General features: G+C 46.1%; 1 long non-coding RNA gene across 1 annotated transcript in view; it reads right to left on the bottom strand.

Moving 5' to 3' along the window:
* The window catches only part of LOC109323950, an 8026-nt gene extending 4224 nt beyond the window's left edge, over positions 1-3802 (bottom strand). The window contains exon 1 of the long non-coding RNA XR_002104797.1: positions 3788-3802. This is a non-coding gene — a long non-coding RNA (uncharacterized LOC109323950). The remainder of the gene's footprint in view (positions 1-3787) is intronic.
* Positions 3803-18842: the final 15040 nt, after the last annotated feature.

Here is an 18842-nt window from a genome sequence, read left to right on the forward strand (position 1 = left end):
TATGACTTTGTGAAACAATAAAAGTTTTAAATTGAACATCCAGGTCTGAGCCTGTGCTTAATTCAGTCCTTCTATAATTCGGCATCGAACTCACACAACTGCCAACTAGACATTGAGTCATTGATTAATACCCTGTAAGCCTGAGGATCCAGCAAGTTTTATATTCACCTCACAGTCCATTCACCCAACCTGTGCTTCCTTAGCTTGCTTGTAAGGATGTTGTGGAAGATGGTATAAAAGGCCTTCTAAAGTCCAGGTAGATTATATCCACTGCTCTCCCCGCATCCACATCACCAGCAGGCCTGTTCTCTGTACTTTCTGCCTGATTCCCTGACTCAGCTTGTTCCTAGACTTTATTCTCAGTTTGACCTCCTGGCTTCCAGACCTGGCTAATCCCTGGAATCTTCTCATTCCTCCCAAACCTGCTTGGTACTTTGATCTTCAGGTGGCTCCAGACCTGGTCCCCCTATGACTCTGTTTGACTACTGTTAACAGAAGAGACACTGGTATCTGGCAGACTCTCTGTAGGCCCATCTCTTCACTTCTGTGCATCTAGGCCAAGTCTTGAGCTGATGTTATAACCCTTCCAGTGGAATCCAGCTTCAATTAAATTGGATTACAGATAAGAGAAATGGCATGTGACACCATTTAAAGGATTATTCTGGTTCCTGTGGCTACTGGTTATCCAGATGCATCCAACAGAGGTTAAATAACAATCATAAGGCCTTTAGAATCTCCAACAGTCTTTTCAGCCTTGGATTCCAACATCCATTTGTTCTAGTGTTGAGATTATAGCAGAGTAAGCAGGAACCAGCTACAAATTTTGGTTTGACACTTCTTCTGCTGCACATCTGAGCATTATGGAGCTGATTATATCACATGTAGCACCAATCCACTTCTCTAGACATGCTGGAAGAGTGTTTTGCCTCCTCTTTGCTAGAAACAAAATGAAAGTGGAAAGAAAGTAAACGGGCTCCTACAGAACCTTGGCTGAATTCAGTTCTCACTGTTCTATGCTAGAATCAATTTGACACCAGTTGGAGCATCACTGATGTAGAACTTGAATTATCTATTGATGTGTTGTGCTCCATATGTGCAACATAGCCTAATTTATAAAACAAAAATTTCCAACCTATCTAATTATTTCCAAATCAAGTATTTTATACCTTTGGTCACTTTCAATGTGCAAAATTCTATATCAGTGGGAATGCTGAAAACTTCCCATCTTATTTACCAAGATCCCGTTTTCAGCTCCCACTTGAAAAATAAGGAATGATGCTGAATCCTCCAAATATGTATTGAGAAACTAAGTGATTATGGGGTCAGCATTAAGGTTAGGTGCCCAAATACATAGTCCCTCTGTGTGAATTGGGTGCAATGTTAGTATCAGAACTGTTTATTTATTATTAATTTGTGTGATTTCTATGCTGTTTAATGTTTAGAGAGAAATGTATGGATGTCTTTAGTGATACCTCTTCTCTTGAGATGCATTTAGTAACCTTATCCATAATTTAGCAGAAGAATTGTGTTTGTCAACTTGATAAACAAAAGGCATGTAACAAATGTAAAATTGATTTGGGCCTAGTATGAATCGTCTACTGCTGGCATTCCAGGCATAGTTTCTGAATGACTTTTCATTAAGTCACATCTAGCCTTCTGTTTTCAGTTCCACAAGGCTCTGATCTGCTTTTTCTATTCATTTTATTGCACCTTTATGTTCGACTGTTGACTTAACCACTTGCTGGGCAGTCTTCCCACACACATACTGTCCTGTGCTCACACATGGAAGGCTTGAACTCTGATGCAAAGATCTCAATTTGCTTCCTAGAGGCTTGTTACTTGGACATGATTCTGACAAACTGGAATGTCAGCCCAGGTTTATTGGCAGTGAGCCTCTGTTTTCTGTTTCCATAAGAGGCCTTCACTTTCCCAAGCTTCTTGTCCCACTGGTAGCTTTGTAAAAAAGCTCAGCAGGTCCCTGGAAGTTCACAAAGCCTTCTTCATTCATAAGCAAGCTGCTTGCAAGCCCCTAAACAGAATGGCTCTATCCGTGAAGTCTGATTGACCTTTGGGAAACGCGCACATGACAGAAAAAATAATAATAATAAAAAAAGAGGGCAGAAAGTTTAAGGAAATAGACAAATGAAAAACAAGGGGCCCACCAATGTGTTAGTAATGTGGTGAATAGGAGAATTAAAGGTATAAATTTCATGATGGGCTGTATTTGCATTGCCACAGTCTGGTTAAAAGAAAGAACCCCAGAGCTAGGAACTGACACATCCTGCATCACTAATAGCTTCTATATAAAAATTGTCATTTTCATTGTATGATTAAAATAAAGAGCATCAGCAAAATAAATTCTCCTTTTTTATATGTTTCTTTCGTGAGTCTGCTACTGATAGAAGATGCCAGATTGACAAGTGTGGAGACGGAAGTCTTCTGTCCATAGCATAGGTATGGTGCTGTAACAGTAAAGGCAAGGGTCCCTGCCACACACATAGCTTTCCAAGACACTGCAGACCGCATCTGCAGACACCACCTCTGTGGGTGAAAAAACTGTTCAGTTCTTGGCCTCTGACTGGAAGTGCCAACCAGGGAGCCAATTAGTGGCAGTTTTAAGGGTAGGGATTGGGTGATCTGGACAGTGACCATTTAGAAAGAGCCTGAAGCTGCTGATTCAGTTCATGCAGAACTCTGACAGGCAACAGACACTCACAATTGTCAGTCATTCCCTCCTGAGAGCGGAAGTCATGTTCCTATTCTTTTTGTCCAGTACAAAGTAACTCCCATCTTATTATTCTTCTCTTGTTTGCATTTACTGGTGCTTCTAATCCTTTCTCAGATTCGCCCTTCTCCCTTGTCCTTCTTCTCAGCAAGCTTCTTTGCCCACTCCCTTCTCTTCAGAAAACCTTGATCCTTTTCTCCTGTTTCAGAGTCCTTCCAGGCCCAGGTTCATTTCCATTATTCAAGTCTTCTGCTTCCCTGTGGGTGCTACCATGAGGATTTCCCTTCAGTAGTTCATTTTTCTCTTCTTGACTTCTGCCATATCTGTAGTCAGATGACTTGCCCTCTACTCCTTGCTGGAGCCCTATGCTCACAATACATCAGTCATGTACTCTGAATTTTTGTTCTCAATGTTTATTTGTTCACTCCTAGACTTTTTTTTCTTCACCATGTGCTTTCTTTCCTACCAAGGACTGAGGTGTGTTCCCCTTGGCAATAGCCAATGACATCACAATGTTCATAGCAGGGCAGAGCATAGGGTTGAGGCAGCAGGTACATGGCGGTGGCCCTGGGATGGCGTGTGGTGGGTGGGCAGGCAGTCATGTGGGCACCAGGCACTGTGCATGTGGGCACCAGGAGGGGCGAGACGGCTGTGGGACAGCCAGCAGTCACCATGGCAGGCCAGCAGGGCCAACATGGTGGCCAAAAGGAGAATGGAGTACTGGTTATTCCTGCCAGGGGCAGGGGCAGGGGCAGGGGCAGCCATGGCACAGGGAAGCAAAGGCACCAAGGAGAACACTGCTGCATGCTGTCCCTGCACTGTACATGCTGTTCCTGGCCAGGCAAGTGGTGGGCCAGAGAGCAGTGAGTGGGTCTGGCTTTTGAAGAGGGCTGCCAGCTGCTGGCAGCTGCAACTGGAGCCTGGAGCTCCCTTCAGTGGCAGCATGGGCCCATTGCAGGGCCCCAGGAAGTTGGGAGCAGATTGGCAGCAAATCTGCTCCTGCTTCCCTGTATATATAGATGCCTGCCCAGCACCATTTACTCAGGAGTAAATTGATGCCACAGCAAATGCACGTGCAGACACGCTCTGTATGGATGAATTATGATCCAGCATGAGCACTCCTACTTTCCTATGAACTGCTGAATACTTTGGAGAGACTGACTGCACAAGTCATGATTTCCACATATGTAGAGGTATAAGATTTAGGTCAGATCTGATTCATGGTGATTTGGGGGTGAGTCCTAAATGACCCTATGCTCAAAATGCAAGAGCAGCAGTTCCTCTGAAAAACAGAAGTGCACGTGTATAACTTAGAGCTAGATGAGAATTTTCCTTTAACACATTCTTAAGAAAAAATGGCTTTTTGACAAAGCAATGGCATTTTCACTTTGCATTAAGTCATCATTGGCTAGAATGGATAGATAACAATGGGAATAAGAACAGGGTTCAGAACTGAGGTCATCCTCTCTTCCAGGGTTGTGGTCATTATGCCAAGCCACAGAATAAAGCTCCCTTGGAATTATTCTCCTTTTGGCCACACATACCTTCCCTTCCTGGCTACTCAGGAGGCCTAGACCATGGCTTTGTAATAAGGGACACTGCTCAGCAATGGCAGATGGACTAGCCCATGTCTTTGTAGTAAAGAGCACTGCTAAGCAATGGAAGATGCAAGTTCCAATCACCCCTGTCAGAGAATGACTCAGAACATAGGTCTTCCACTTTCTGGGAAAAAGCCCTAATCATCAGGCTGCTGGGCCAAAAGGTGGAAGAGCCAGTCACTTCTTCTAAACAGTTGTTTACTGTGTTTTTTTCTCTGATTAAACTTTTATGGAGTTATGTGGAGTTACATGCTATCCAAAGTGGAAGAAAATCACCACAGAACACAGGGGAGAGTGAGATCTAAAATCTGTGTCACTTGCATGCCTACATTTAGATGTATAAGTGGCACTTATCCACATAAAGGAGGATTTTCATAGATTTCATAGATTTTTAGGGTGAGAAAGGACCTCAGTAGATCATCGAGTTCAACCCCCTGCCCTGGGCAGGAAGGAATGCTGGGTCAGATGACCCCAGCCAGGTGTTTATCTAGTCTCCCCTTAAAGACCTCCAAGGTAGGGGACAGCTCCACCTCTTTTGGAAGTCCATTCCAGATTCTAGTCACCTTTACCATAAAGAAGTTCTTCCTGATGTCTTATCTAAATCTGCTCTCTGTCAGGTTGTGACCATTGTTTCTAGTTACCTTGAGGGGCACTCTGGTAAACAGAGTATCTGCTATTTCTTGTTAGCCACCCCCTCCCTCCCCTTGATGAATGTATAGACAACTACAAGATCCCCTCTCAGCCTTCTCTTGTGGAGGCTAAAGAGGTCCAGGTCCCTCAATCTCTCCTTGTAGGACCTTACCTGCAGGCCCTTAACCATATGAGTGGCCCTCCTCTGGACTTCCCTTTTGAAGTGTGGCACCCAAAACTGGATGTAGTAGTCCAGCTGTGGCCTCACCAATGCCATATACAGGGGAAGTATCACCTCCTTAGATCTGCTTGTGATATACCTGCTAATGAATGACAGATGCAGTCAGCTTCACCTGTCACTTTGTCATATTGATGACTCATGTTCATCTTGGAGTTGACTATGACTCTGAGATCCTTTTCTGCTTCTGTGCTGCTTAGAAAGTCATCCCCCAATCTGTAAGTGTGTTGTTGATTATTTGGCCCCAGGTACAGCACCTTGCACTTATCTTTGTTAAACTGCATCCTATTCTTTTCTGTCCACTTTTCCAACCTGTCCAAATCTGCTTGAATCCATTCCCTGCCCCCCAGTGTGTTTATGTTGCCCCATAATTTGATGTCATCCATGAATTCAGACAGAGTGCTCTCCACGCCCTCTTCCAAGTCACTAATGAAGATATTGACCAACCCTGATCCATTGCCCACATCTTTCCAGGTCGATACCGACCCATCCACCACCATTCTCTGAGTGCGTCCCATGAGCCAATTTGCCTCCCACCTGACCATGTAAGCATCTATGACACAACCACTTTGTTTATTTGTAAGAATGGGATGAGACACTGTATTGAAGGCCTTTTTGAAATCCAAGTAAATGACATCTACTTTAATTCCTTCATCTAAGCATTTGATGACCTGATCATAAAAAGAAACAAGGTTAGTCAGGCAGGATCTACCTGCTATGAATCCGTGCTGGTTGCCCTTCAGCATTATTTTTCCCTCTGGACTCCCACAAATGTGGTCTTTAATAAATTTTTCAAAGGTTTTCCCGAGGATAGTGGTGAGACTTACTGACCTGTAGTTACCTGGATCCCCTTCTTGAAAATAGGGACCACATTGGCCCTTTTCCAGTCCTATGGGACCTATCCTGAGCACCATAAGCGCTCAAACAGTCATGCTAGTGGTTCAGCAATGACACAATTCCTTCAGTGTCCTTGGATGATAATCATCTGGGCCTGCTGATTTGAACATGTCCAGCCCCTCCAAGTGTCCCTTCACTAGGTCGGCCCTAACTATTGGTGAGTTGATGTCCCTCTTATGCCTGTCTATACTCCAAATGAGAGTTATGTCCTTATCCGTGTTCAATGAATACAGATGCAAAAAACTCATTGGAGAGATCATCTTTGTCCCTCTCATGTCACCAATTGCCCTTGTGTGTCCTGTAGGGGTCTTATGTTGCCATGCACCTTCTTTTTGCTTCTTATATACCTAAAGAAGGACTTTTTGTTGTCTTTGATATTTGTTGCCAGTCTGAGTTCCATTGTTGCTTTGGTCTTCCTAACTGACTCCCTGCAAGTCCGAGCCAAGTAGATATATTCCTTTTTGGTGGCTACCCCCTGCTTCCACAGTTTGTATGCCTCTTTTTTTTGCCCCTAGGCTTTCTTCAACTTCCCTGTTCATCCAAGAGGGTTTCTTGGCCCCTTACCCTCCTTGATGTGCTGTGGGATAGTTCTCTTCTGTGTCCTAAGGATCCCTTGAGAAACGATCCCCTGAGAAACCCTTCCTGTACTCCCGTCTCACCAATACTCCTGTTCCTCAGTACCTCACTTACTAATTTCCTGAGCTCGTTGAAATTGGATCTAGATCTGGGCTGCAGTTTCTGTGCCATTTTTAAACATATGCATTATTCATATATTAAATATACAGACTACAGAAGCTTCTGTTACTGATTCTGGATCCTAAACAGTGATGGAAAAAATAATATTTTTAAGCTCTTCACTTTACCTTTTAAGTCAATTTTAAGAGTCTCCAAGAAGTCATTTGACAGGTTTGTTTATGAAATGAATGTAAAAGCTGGTAGCAAAAGGAGAGGTAGAGAATGCTATTGACTCTCTAATGCATGAAATCAATGTCTGGGAAAGTACCAGAACACTAGTTTTTAAAGTGATCTGAGTAAATATTTAAGTAAGTATTAAGCACCCATTGCCAGAAGGCACTTCGTCATCACTTATGTCACAAATCTAGACATACTTCCGCATTACTCCTTCCCTCAAAGTCAATGGAAAAACTTGCTGTTGGCTTCCCTGGAGTCTGACAGCCTGGCCTACATTCCAGTGTGCAACAGCCCATGAGAGTCACATAATAACTATGCCTGTGCACCTGCCTTGGAGACAAGAGAGACTGTAATATGAAAGTATCTGAACACTTCTTTAGTTATATATTTTCACAATGCCCTATCATGTAGGGAAGTTCTAGCCTTTTCATTTATAAATGGAGAACTGACATTCAGAGAGACTTTGCCTAAGCCCAGGTAGAGGAGGGAACCAAACCCAGGTTTCCCAAGTTGGTACGTTTGCCCGTGGGCCACCCTCCCTTTGACACTCACACTTAAGGCTGTTAGGTATTGAAGCTCTGGATTCAACTCTTGTCGGAGGCCAACATAGGACAATCACAAGGGATGCATCCAGACAAGTGTGGATGTTTGGTTCCCTGGGGGAACGCCTGTGGCATGTGTGCTTTGATGCATGGCAGGTTACCCTGAGGGCAGTAGGGGGCCTCCCAGGGCTGTAGCCATGGCAATCCTGTTGGGCAGAGCCAGGCCAGCAGTCACAGCACAGCTCTGGGCAGTCTAGACCTGCTTTTCAGCAGCATGCACTGCCTGAGCATGTGCTGCTCCAGTTTTTTTTTCCCCATGATTTTTTTTTTTACCCCTGGTTATCTAGGGGTCAAAAAGAATCTGCGAAAACCCCACCAGAGCAGCGCATATATAGGTAGCCTGCCCTTGTAATGTGGAGAACACTGGACTGTGTGGTATATGGTGCTGCAAACATGTTTGCAGTGCCACATAATGCACGGCTGTGTTCATCTGGACACACCCTACAGCTGTTGCTGACCTGGATCTAAAGGCATAAAATTATGCTGATTGAGAATAAAAAAATCATGTCTGCTGGCGTCCCAGCTGGCGCCCCATCTGAGCCAATTGGGTGGGAGGTCTCACTCCCTGGGGAGACCAGCTCATTCCCTCCGGTCACCTCTGCTTCTGCTGGATCTACCACCCCTGGCTGGGTGCTGTACTTCCTTCCTTGTCTTGTGGCAGGAGTAGTTTCCTCAACAGATGTCTTAGCTGGTCCATTTCATTGGTATTCTGACTCTGCCACTGTTCCCATCTCTGTTTCCACTCCTCTGAGAGAGTTAACAGGGCCTCCATATATAGGGTCCCTGGCTTTTCCCTCACGAAGCCCTCTTCCATGGTATCTCTCTCCCGTGACTCTAGTCCAGCATCCCCCCTAGGGTCCTCTGGGCCAAGGTCCCTGGGGAATCTCTCTCTCACAAGGCCTGTCAAAATCCTAGACCAGGTACTCTCCAACTGCATGTCTACCTCCTTCAGGGACTCTTTCAAGACTTCCCTCTCTTGATATTCAACATTAACTGTCCCCTTGTACTCTGCTAGCTGAGTTTCAAAATCCTTCAACCTTTCCTGGAGGGCTTCAAAGGACTGGGCTTGTTTCACCAGCTGTTCTTTTTCCTCCTCTGCACTCCATCGCTGAGCTTGTAGGTGGTCAGTCTCCCACTCTCTGGTCTTTAGCTCCCCTTCCAGGGTTCAGCTTTTGTTTGGTCACCGTTTTATAGTCAGCTATGCCCGCTTTCACCTTTCCCAATTCCCGCTGGAACCTCCTATCCGTCTCTACCACCTGGTTATGGCTCTCCGACATCTTTTCCTTCATTTCCTATACTAGGTCTTCTGCACAAGTACTCTCTGCCTCCAGTTCTCTAGTTCCTCCTGTAGTTCTCCTATTCATTTCTCCTGCCCTTGTACTTCTTTTTGGAGCTTTCCTACCTGACCTCTTGTGGCTTCTAATTCCCGCAGCAGCTCCTGCTGGTCTCTGGCCTGCTTTGTGTCAACATCTCATGCCCTTGCCTCTGCTTGCTCCCAATGGGCCTTCGTGTCTTCTAGTTCCCATTCTAGCCTCATCATCACATCTTCCAAATCCTCTCCCTTCATTTTACAGGTACAATTGTCTGGCCTACATCCTCTCTTATTTCTCCCCGACTAACTCATTATTCCGACCCTCTCTTTCTGGATCGGCCTTAGTCTTTCTCCCAAAAACTCCGGGCAATGAGTATACCTCCTGCCTCCCTACCTTACAACTGAAGACTGCTTGCCGTCCTCGAAATACATCCTTCATTCCACCTAGCCCCCGATCCATTCATGCTCTCTGTCTCAATGCATGGCCGAGTTTCCTGGCCAATGCACCACTGTAGCAGGATGGAGTCCCAGAGGTTGCCGTGCTGCCCCTAAGTCCCCCCTCTGTACCATGCCAAGTTTGCTCCGAGCACCCTCAGAATCTCGCCTGCCATGTCTTTGATCTTCTAAATCATAGGGAGGCCGCCCTTTGTCCTCTTGGCTACGGTTCCTGCGGTATGCCAGACCAGTGTTCGGTACGGGTGTTCAGGTACACCCCGACCTCATGGGCTATGCGTGGCTCCAACCACCCCTTTACCATGCCCCAAGCCTCGCTGATGGACCGGATGTTCATCTGTCTCTCTTGTCCACTCTCTCTCTGGGGCCTTCTGGTTGCCCGCTCTCTGGGCTGGAGATCCCACACTGTCATGGTTCCCCTATGAAGCTTCCTCCATCCCCTTATAACCTCATCCGGTCCTCCAGTATAACAACACAACAAAACACAAGCCTCTTCATTATAACTTAAATTCTGGCTTTATGGCTAAAACATTTGAGCCACACCACAAGTGCTCCCTCTCTCACCCATATCACCAGCTGCACCCACGTTCAGGCTTTTCCCTTCCTTCACTCAGGGCAGAACTCCTTCTCCTTTTGGTCGCAGGCAGGGTCTTTCTTGCCTGGCCTCAGCCTGTGAGTTATATAGGAGCCAGGCCTGCCCCTTCTGGTCAGCTGACTCAACAGGTGTGGGCCCCTAGCTCCTCCTGGTTGCCCTGGCAACCAGCACCTGGGTGGCCATTCCTACTCTTCAAGTAGCAGGCACCACATGACCATTATGCCTAGTTTTCCCCAAGGTGCCCTGGTGAACAGTTGTACACTTCTAGATGTATGCTTCTGATGTAGTGGTAAACTGCTACCAAGGCCCCTCTTAGCCTTCTCTTTTTCAGGCTGAAGAGTCCCAGGTCCCTCAGCCTTTCCTCATATGGCTTGTCATGCAAGTTTCTGATCATATGGGTGGCCCTTCTCTGGATTCTTTCAAGCTTTACCATGTCTTTGTTAAGGTGCAGAGCCCAGAACTGGACATACTACTCCAGCTGCGGTCTCACCAGTGCTGAGTAGAGCTGAGTAGAGTAGGCAAACCACTTCTTTGCAGTGGTTTTGCTGGAGATGCATCAATTGATGCATGCCAGCCTATTGTTGGCCCTGCTGGCTACAGCATTGCACTGCCAGCTCCTGTTCATGCTGTGGTCAATTATTACCCTCAGGTCTTGGTGACAAGTGATGGAAGATTTTAAGTGCTGCTGCCTGATGAGAGGCAGCAGTTGCACAAGCACCCATGACACAAGTTTTGCCTGTGAGCAGCTAGGGGTGTGTTACTCAAATTGCCAATTGCACAAATCACGAGTGAGACTTTATTAAGGGGGATAAGGCAAGGTGCCATGTTTATTTATTACGAGTTAGACATAGAGGTTTGGGCACACCATTCATACAAACATACACAAATAATCATACACATCATTACACACAGGCATACACATACACAAAACAGCCATTTCATCCACATGTACACCAGATATAGTTACCAGCAACAGTTGCTCAATATCAGCACAGGGTGGCCAACCCGGGCTTATTGAGTAGATGATGATGATTTGAAGATAGCAGATTTGAAGATAACAGCTGGAGCGGGGTGAACAGATTTATCTGTGCTCCAATGAAACAGCAGTAGAGAAAGAGACTTACCCAACTTGGCATTTTCAAAGTTTTCTTTTATAGGGATCAATATCCTTTGTTTCAGTGCTTTTGGGTTTTTCCATACCCAGTTTCTGTTTCTGTGGTTGTTCTTCTTTTGTCTTCAGCTTAGCTTAGCCTTGGAGTATTCTTGCTGCCCATCTGGCAGAATTTCTTCTTCTGTTATCTCCTTTGTGGCCTTGAGCTTCAAAGGTATTCTTCAGCCTTTTGTTAGTTACTGGCTGGTAACTTACATTTGGTGTCTTGTTACTTACATAAACAGTTAAATCTTCTTCTCCTGTCTCTATGTCATTCTCTCACCATCCACACTTTTACACACAGTCATACATAAAGGCTGTGCAGAGTTCATTCACTTATGTCAAGCAGAAGGATACAAAATGGAGTTTTCAAGTTGCTTACAGGACAAAACTAACATGGTTATATTTCACTATTATTACAGTCTATGTTAACAACAGCTACAATAGTTCAGTTCATGCTACAGGTACAAGGCTCCAGAATCCCTCTGCACCTATCTCCTTGACATCTGGCAGGCTTTGTGGCTGCAGCAGGGCCTAGCAGCCAGGCATGCACTGGTTTCCCCTCCCCCGTGTCCCAAGACAGACACAGTTGCACAAGCACCCATGACACAAGGTTTGTTTGCCTGTGGCCAAAGGTGCAGGGCCCCAAAAACCAGAGCCCCTGCACCTATCTCATTGACAGCTGACAGACTTTGTGGCCTCAGCAGGGGCTAGCAGGCCTGAAGCTTTTACCCTGCTGTGCCTTAACACAAACAGTGTCACCCATGTCACGAGTTCTGCTTGGCTGAAGCTTGAGGTGCAGTTTCCCCAAACCCCTGCACCTATCTCCTTGAAACATGGCAGGCTTCGGAGCCTCTGCAGGGGCTAGCAAGCCTGAAGTTTTGACCCTGCTGTCGCTTAACACTTACACATGACATGAGTTTTTCTCTCAAGATTTTGAGGTGCAGTTTTTCCAACCCCCCTGCCCCTATCTTCTTGAATCATGGCACGTATCATACCCTCATAAGTAGCTACCATTTCTGCATGTTTCATCCAAATCTGGCCAGAAATGACAAAGTTATAGCCTGTTTTGACCTTCCCCATTATATTCTATGGGCGAAACATCAAAACAGGGTTGAAATGGCGCAACATTTCATCAGAACAAAACAGAACAGCCATTTTGACTCAAAAGTCAAAATGAAACACTGTTCTGTCAAAACATCTGGCTGTGGGGTGGCAAAATCACCCCCCGCAGCTGCCTGGGTCCTACCTTGCTCACCCACTCTGGCCTCTCAGGTCCCACCCTCTTATTTCTCCTGCCATGCCTTGGTGCTAGGATTGGACCAAGGGAGGCTGTCTCTAGAGCAGGGGTGGGCAAAATGGTGGATACAGCTGGCGGGTGGACTCCATTTTCCAGTAGCCCCTGCCCACATGCTGTGGCTGGTTTCCATGGAAATTCCAGTAGCAGTGCCACCATGACAGTGCAAAGCCAGGGTTTCCATGGAGACCAGCCCCAGCAGCACTGGCAGGGCATGCAGCTGTGGGGGGAGCTGCTCTGGGGCTGGGACTGGGATCTTGTAGTAGCGACAGCATGATCCAGATTTGGGACAGAGCCATGTTGTCACCACTGCAAGACCCCAGCCCCTGAGCAGTTCCCTCCCCAGCCACACACCCTGCCAGCACTGCTAGGGCCGATCTTCATGGAAGCTCTGTCCCAGTGCTGTCATGGCCCTGCCACTCCTGGGATCTCCATGGAAACTGGCTGCAGCGATGTGAGCAATGGCTGTTGGGAGATGGAGTCTGTTTTGGGTCTGATCTGGCCCACAGGGCAGACTTCACCTGCTCCTGCTCTAGAGGCAGGGTAGCCAACTCTGACTAAAGCTATTTTGGGAGATTTTTTTTTTCAACGTGACGTAATGTCATTAATAATGCCGTTCAACCCATTCACAATATCAATCTCCCAGATTGCCTTCAATAGTCACCAGGAGATCGATGCTAATTCCAGTACACTCTCGGCCAATCTGGGAGGGTTGGCAACCCTATCTAGAGGGTGTGTGGTGGGAGGAGGTTTGCTTCAGGTCTTAGGCCTTTGTCTGGGTGTAAGTTCCCTGGATTCAGCCCCCAGTCCTGCCCTTTGTGGGCTCTGGGCCCCTCAGCCCCCAGTCTCATCCTTTGAGGGCTCTGGGCTTACACCCTGTGTCTTTTCTGTCTGGCACCACATTCCTTCTGCTAACAGTGGTGCTCTCCTCCTTCAAGGAGTCTAGGAGCTGAGGTGCCCTTGGCATCCTTCTCAGTGGCCTCCTCCACCCCTCCAGCTGCAATCCAGTACTCTGGTATTTAAACACAAAGAAAGATATGAGCATCTGCTCTTAAACAAAAGGTTCCCCAACCCTGGGTCAACACCTCCCTGTGGCAACCAGCTACTATACCAGGCCCCAGAATACTTATCTTTGGCTGCCTGGTAGTGCAGCAGTTTCCTGAAGCTTCCCTGAGAGTCTGAAGACCTTTCTCTCTGGCCAAAGCTCTGCTCCTTGCAGCCTGCAGGGCTAGACTACCCACTCTTGCCTCAGGCCCTGGGCTTATATGTCTCTTGCTCTTGGGGGCAAGCAGCCATTTCATGCAAGGGCCCTCTGCTGCAGCCTCATTCAGGAGACTTGGCTTGCTGTATACTCTACTGAGTAAGGGGCTTCGGCTTCCCTATTGCACTAATCCAGTAATGTTCAGTGGCTTATACCTGATGACCCTCCACTTCCTTACACATATACCGATCCACACAATAGCTACATTTATACACATGCAGATATTGCATACTGTCAGCATGTCCATTCAGGGTACCGTGGGCTCCCTGGTTCTTGCCTGCCATGACTTTGATCTTGTTAAGAAAATGGGGAGGAAAGTGACGATATGATAATTAGTACCTGTGGAAGGACCACGCTTGTCTATTTTATAATGTAAGTGCTTTTTATTCTCTCTCCTTTTTTTTTTTTTTTTTTTTTTTTTTTACAGGAAACCAGTTGGGAGGCAGCAGCTTGTCAGAGTTGTCCCTGGAGTCACCCCTGTACTCCGCAGAGGATCCTTGGCCTCTCAATTGGGATGGTAAATGAGGTGGTGCATTTCACCCGTTTGTGGCTGATTTGAATGATCAGTGTCCACAGGTCCCCTCTGCGTCCTCTGCTCTGCAAAGGGAGTCTCTGGGCTTCTCAGTCTTGCTTAAGTCCTAGCCTGCTCCCCATAACTGAAAGAAAGTAAAAAGGAAAGAAAAAGAAAAGTTTCCTTTTGTTCTGTTCTTGGCGGGTGCTTCCTGCCACTAATTGTCTCATTAGCGGCTTGTTATGGATGCCACTTATTTTCCTTTGCTGTGTGAAGCTGGTGTGCAGGCTCTGCAGTTCTCCAGTCAGGACTCACCTCCTCGGCCCCAACGTCCCTCTCTTCTTGGGGTCTAGATGTTGCTGGGTCTCTTTAGAGGTCTGGGCATGTGGTGCCCCTCCTGCCACCCCAGTGGCTTTAAGTAGCCTCTCTGCTCTGTGTGGTGCAGACCATGGCTTCTTCCCGTGGGGCGGCTCCTCATTTCCCCACACTTAATGCTGTTCCTGCGGATTCCTGGTAAGTGAAAAAGTGGTTCTGGGCTCCAGAATCCCTCTGCTCCCACTGATCCTGTGTTGGGGATCCCTCCTCCCGGATCCTTCTCTGCGGAGAGTCTCCCCCGCAGCTCCTCTCTTTCTGTGGTGCCCAAAGGCAATCAGTCCATGCCCCGCTGCTGGTTTTATGCTGGTTTTGGTGGGCTAATCACCTGAGCTTGTCCTAGGTGTGTAATTTCCCCCACCTGGCAGGGTTCATTGTCGGGTCAGTCTAGCCCAATCTTGCCTAAGTAACAGGGCTCCTGCCAGAGTCCCTGTTACACATACAATAGGCTGGATGCCTTCAAGCCAGTTGGCTCTCATGGGTTACACCCAAACGTACTCAGGGAGCTGGCAAGCATCATAGCTCAGCCCATGGCACGGAACTTTTGAGAGCTCTTGGTGCTCTAGTGAAGTGCCCAATGATTGGAAGAGGGCCAATGTCATGCCTATCTTCAAGAAAGGGAGGAAAGAAGATCTGGAAAACTACAGGCTCATCAGCTTGACCTCTATCCTGGGGAAGGTCTTGGAAAAGATTATCAAGGAGGCCATCCTTAACCAAGTAGCTGAAGGCAATATCCTGAGGGATACCCAGCATGGGTTTGTTGTGGGGAGGTCTTGCTTGACCAACCTCATTTCCTTTTATGACCAGGTGACCTATCACCTGGACAAGGGGGAAGAGATCAATGTTGTATACCTCAACTTTAAAAAAGCCTTTGATTTGGTATCCTACAATCACTGCTTGGCTAAACTGGCTAACTGCAGCCTTGACGTCATCGTGATCCACCGGCTGGGGAACTGGCTCCTCAGTAGGACCCAGGAGGTGGTGGTCGATGGGAGCCAATCATCTTGGTGCGCTGTGACCAGTGGGATCCCACAAGGCACTTTCCTAGGGCCTATTCTGTTTAACATCTTCATCAATGATGTAGATATTGGTGTCAGAAATGGACTGGCCAAGTTCGCTGACAACACCAAACTCTGGGATAAAGCATCCAGGCAGATCTGGACAGACTCATGAAATGGGCAGACGAGAACCTGATGGTGTTCAACACTGAAAAATGCAGGGTTCTCCAGCTTGGGAGGAAAAACCTGCACCATGCTTATAGGCTTGGTAGTGCTACGCTGGTTAGCACTACAGATGAAAGGGACTTGGGGGTGATGGTTGACTACAAGATGAACATAAGCCTTCAGTGTGATGCTGCGGCTAGTAAAGCCAGCAAAATGCTGGCTTGCATCCATAGATGCTTCTCAAGCAGATCCCAGGACGTAATTCTCCCACTGTACTTAGCCTTGGTGAGGCCGCAGCTGGAGTACTGTGTCCAGTTTTGGGCTCTGCAATTCAAAAGGGATGTGGAGAAGCTTGAGAGGGTGCAGAGGAGAGCCACGCGCAGGATCAGAAGTCAGGAAAACAGACCTTACAATGAGAAGCTGAGAGCAATGGGGCTATTCAGCCTGGAAAAGCGCAGGCTCAGAGGTGATCTGGTGGACACCTATAAGTTTATCAGGGGTGCTCATCAGGATCTAGGGAATGTCTGTTCACCAGAGCCCCCCAAGTGATGACAAGATTGAACAGTCACAAACTCCACTGTGACCAATTCAGGCTGGACATAAGAAAGAACTTCTTTAGTGTCTGAGCCCCCAAGGTTTGGAATGGCCTGCCGCCGGAGGTGGTTCAAGCACCCACTTTGAACACCTTCAAGACACATTTGGATGCTTATCTTGCTGGGGTCCTATGATCCCTGCTGACTTCCTGCCCCTGGGGCGGGGGACTGGACTCAATGATCCTCCAGGGTCCCTTCCAGCCCTCATGTCTATGAAATCTATGAAAATCTAGATATAATTTGACTTCTACAGGAATGAGCAGCTGGAGGGAAAAGTATTGTGTGACCATATCTCTGATTGGTCTTGGCGACAGTAGCAGAATGTAAGTGTGTGGAAGAGGCAACCTGCAAGCCCTTTTGAGTTCAGTTACACATGTACTTTAGAAGAGCACATGAAAACACTCCCTCACTATATCACTGTGTCCTGGATGCTCAATGCATTTGTTCAATATTCTCAAGGCAGGTTTCATTAAGAACATCTTCTAAGGCACAGTCCTGGGTAGGCAGTAATATGCATGCCTTCTTCATTTCCAGTCAAGACATTATAAGCCATATTTTAAGCTTTCATCAGAAACTTTGGACTGGAGATATATTTTGGCATTCAGCACCCTATTTCTCCAAAGGTCTTATTTTAATTTTTTTTCACTTCTTATATGACTTTACTTATTTGACCTATGAAGTTCATTTCAGTCTAATATTGGATATATGGAACACTTGGACTGAAGTTCTTGGTGTTTTTACAGCTTGGATTAATTCCTGGATAAAGTAGAAACTGAGACAGTAGAAACTTCTAACACCATTCCTCTTGTTCTATATTATAACTCATGGATAAATCCTGGTCATGTTAAAGTCAATGGCAAAACTCCTACTGACATCAGCTGTGCTAGGACTTGACCCTTGCTACTGAATTCATAGAACAACATCTAATTCCCAGTTCCATCTATTTTCCAGTTCCATCTATTTTGTTACACTACCATAAAGGAAGATATTAGCTTCTGCCAGCATCTTAAATTTCAAAGTTACAGATGACAAGATGGCTCTAGAGACTGGCAACAAAATACAGGGGTCAGTGCTAGCTAGCAGCAACCAAAAGCTAGAATCTATGGCTGTATGAGGGCCCGTGTGAGATATGCTTGTTCCAGTCTAATCCCTAGGTGCCATGCTGCCGAATGTGAAAAAGCTATCATGTTGGGGTAGATGTGATACCCAAGGTTCTTTGGGTGCATGTGCTAACTTCTACAAAGCCAACTAAATAGTTGGAAAAATTGTCCTTTGCAAGCTTTTGGCACAAACACCTTAATAAAAGATACTACATCTACCCAAAGAACCTTGTCTGCCTACATTCTTAGACCAACATGGCTACAACCAACAACCCTAACTAATGTTGGGGTAGCATTAGTGGCTGTTCTCCACGAAGAAGCACTTACTGAATCAGTCATGAAAAGTAAACTTACTTCTTTATCCTATAGAAGTTCACTCCAGATCTGGGCGGAGTAGGAGAACTGCTATGCCTTGTGTTGGTTTCCAGGACTGTAAATCTAGGTACTTTTATCAGCATTAAAATCACCTTGTAGGGCCTGAAGGAAAAATTGAAGATCACACAGCAAATTAGTAGAAGCCACTAGATTTTAGACCAAGAAAACTCAGCTCATAATACCCTGGTTTAACACTTGTTATTTAGTTTTGTCTCCATCACTGTTAACTGTTAACAGTTTATATCCATTAAGTTCACAGTAGGATCCCCATGATGCAGGGGTCCTTGACTGCTGCTGTTGATGATCAGGATTACATGACATACATCTTGTTCTATTAGTCAGCTGCTCTGCATGAGAGCCCCTATTGCTGTTAGCATTGTTGGGCTAAGTTGCTGTTTAGCAATGATAAGCTATTTTTGCAAAGTTTGCCACCTATAATGATGCTTCCTGTGTATTTGACCTTATTCCTCTTCCTGTTAGGAGGTTGTCTGAAAGATATTCTTCTTCTCTCTGATGCACAAGAATGCAAACATTCCTGGGCTAAGACAAAAGAAAATAATATTTTCAACAATGTGTATGACTCAGTGAATTTCTAGTTCTGCATCTAGCTCCTCATGGCATCAGCTACACTTTGAGTCTAATTATACAATGTGTCTCCTTTCATCCCCAATTATTTAATTTAATTTCTCAGTGGTCATATTCTGCCCTTAATTCACACTGACATCAATGGGATTTCTGCTTGCAGCTGGAGGGCAGCAATACATGCAAACAAGCAAGAAAACAATCTTTTATAATTAGAGCTGACTGGCAGAAAACAATTCTGCATAAAGACCACTTCTGAGGTTTTAAAATTTGTTTTTATTCTGAAATGATTATTGTTAAAATGAAAATAAAACACTCAAATGTCTTCAGAGAAACAGGATTATACTGAAGTGCCCATTTTCAATCTGACAGCCTGAGGATCTCAGTTTAAAAGAATGATTAAAATGTTAGCTCAAAGGGGCACGAGCTTGGGTGCCTTGGCCTGGCATACCCAGGTTCAGGTCCTTCTTTGTCTG

This window comes from Crocodylus porosus, unplaced genomic scaffold (assembly GCF_001723895.1).
Source record: "Crocodylus porosus isolate Cpor-Errol unplaced genomic scaffold, CroPor_comp1, whole genome shotgun sequence".
Lineage (NCBI taxonomy): Eukaryota > Metazoa > Chordata > Crocodylia > Crocodylidae > Crocodylus > Crocodylus porosus.